We start from the raw sequence: 2319 nt of genomic DNA, 5'->3' as shown, positions 1-2319 counted from the left end.
TAGTGCAACCATTGTGGAAGATAGTGTGGCAATTCCTCAAGGATCTAGAAATAGAAATTCCATTTGACTCAGCAATCCCATTACTGGGTATATACCCAAAGGATTATAAATCATTCTGTTATAAAGACACATGCACACGTATGTTCATTGCAGCACTGTTTACAATAGCAAAGACTTGGAACCAACTCAAATTCCCATCAAGGATAAACTGGACAAAGAAAATGTGGCACATATTCACCATGAAATACTATGCATCCATAGAAAAGGATGAGTTCATGCCCTTAGCAGGGACATGGATGAATCTGGAAACCATCATTCTTAGCACACTGACACAAGAACAGAAAACCAAACACCACATGTTTTCACACATAAGTGGGTGTTGAACAATGAGAACACATGGACACAGGGAGGGGAACATCACACACTGGTTGGGGAGTGGGGGGCTAGGGGATCAAGAGCAGGGGTTGAGGAGGTTGGGAAGGGATAACATTAGGAGAAATCCCTAATGTAGGTGAAGGGAGGATAGAGGCAGCAAACCACATGGCATGTGTATACCTGTGTAGCAATCCTGGAAGATCTGCGCATGTACCCCGGAACTTAACATATAATAAAAAATAATAATAATAAATAAAAAACAAAAAAAAATGCAAATCATGAGAAAACACAAGAAAAAACACCATCTGAAGACACAAAGCAAGCATGAGAAACAAACTCAGATATGACACAGATTTTGGAATTGTCAGACAGGAAATTTAAAATAACCATGATTAATATTCTAAGGAGTCTAATGGAAAAGGTAGGCAGCATAAAAGAACAAATGAGTGACATAAACAGAACAATAGACTCTCTAAGAAATTATCAAATGAAAAGGCTAGAAATCAAAAACATTGAAACAGAATGAAGAATGGCTTTGATGGCTCATCAGTAGACTAAACACAACCAAGGAACAAATCAGTGATCTTCAAGATATGTCAATAGAAACTTCTTTCCAGACTGAAATTACAAAAAAAATAACAATAATAATAATAATTTTAAAAAGAGAACAGAATATCTAAGAATCGTTGGCAATTTCAAAAGGTTTCATAGGCATACAGTTGTATACCAGAAAGAAAAGAGAGAAATAATTAAAATAATAATGGCCAAGAGTGTTCCAAAATTAACAACAGACAGCAAACCACAGAGCCAGGAAGCTCAGAGAACACAAAGTAGGATACATAATAAAATGCCTACACCTGGGCATATGATAGTAAAATTGAAGAAAACCAAAGACAAACAGAACATTTTCATAGACTACAGAGAGTTAAAAAATAACAAGAATTACAACATGTTTCTTGTCAGAAACGACGCAAGTAAAAAGAGGGTGGATTGAAATACTTAAAATGCTAAAAACGAAACAAAACAAAAACCCTAGAATTCTACATCCAGCAAAATTATCCTTCCAAAGTGAAGAAGAAATAAGTATTTTCTCAGGTAAACAAAAACTTAGGAAATTCATTGCCAGCAAACTGCTCCTGCAAGAAATATGAAAAGAAGTTATTAGGGAGAAGGAAAATTATAATAGTCAAAACCTCAGATCTACATAAAGAAAGGAAAGCTGCCAGAAAAGAAATAAGTGAAGGTAATATATATAAAATCTTTAATTTTTTTCTTATGTATTTATTTTTTTTAGACAGAGTCTTACTCTGTCGCCCAGGCTGTAGTGCAGTGACACGATCTCAGCTCACAGAATTCTCTGCTGCCCAGATTCAAGCGACCCCTCTGCCCCAGCCACCTGAGTAGCTGGACTACAGGCGCATACCGCCATGCCCAGCTGATTTTTTTGTATTTTAGTAGAGACGGGGTTTCACCATGTTGGCCGAGATAGTCTCAATCTCTTGACCTCGTGATCTGCCCTCTTCGGCCTCCCAAAGTGCTGGGATTACAGGCATGAGCCACTGTGCCTGGCCTCTTATTCTTTTTTAAAATAGGTTTGGGGTATGCACATGGCAGTTTGTTACACGGATATATTGCATAGTGGTGGGGTTTGGGCTTCTAGTGTACCCATCACCTGAATAGTAAACATTGTACCAAGTAGGTAATTTCTCAACCCTCAATCACCTTTTGGAGTCTCCAGTATCTTTTATTTTCTTCTGTATGTCCATGTGTACCCACTGTTTAGCTCCCACTTAAAAATGAGAACATGCAATACTTGATTTTCTGTTTCTGAGTTATTTCACCCAGAATAATGGCCTCCAGCTTTCTCCATTGTGCTGTGAAAGACATGATTTCATTCTTTTTTGTGACTGCATAGCATTCCATGGTCTATATATATCGAATTAT

At 37.4% G+C, this 2319-nt stretch overlaps 1 long non-coding RNA gene across 1 annotated transcript in view; it reads right to left on the bottom strand.

The window, feature by feature from the left end:
- Positions 1 to 341, bottom strand: part of LOC108312621 — a 13531-nt gene extending 13190 nt beyond the window's left edge. Inside the window, exon 1 of the long non-coding RNA XR_001828718.2 lies at positions 328 to 341. This is a non-coding gene — a long non-coding RNA (uncharacterized LOC108312621). The remainder of the gene's footprint in view (positions 1 to 327) is intronic.
- Positions 342 to 2319: the final 1978 nt, after the last annotated feature.

The sequence above is a fragment of the Cebus imitator genome, unplaced genomic scaffold (assembly GCF_001604975.1).
Source record: "Cebus imitator isolate Cc_AM_T3 unplaced genomic scaffold, Cebus_imitator-1.0 Scaffold127, whole genome shotgun sequence".
Lineage (NCBI taxonomy): Eukaryota > Metazoa > Chordata > Mammalia > Primates > Cebidae > Cebus > Cebus imitator.
This window is presented reverse-complemented; position numbering and strand designations above follow the sequence as displayed.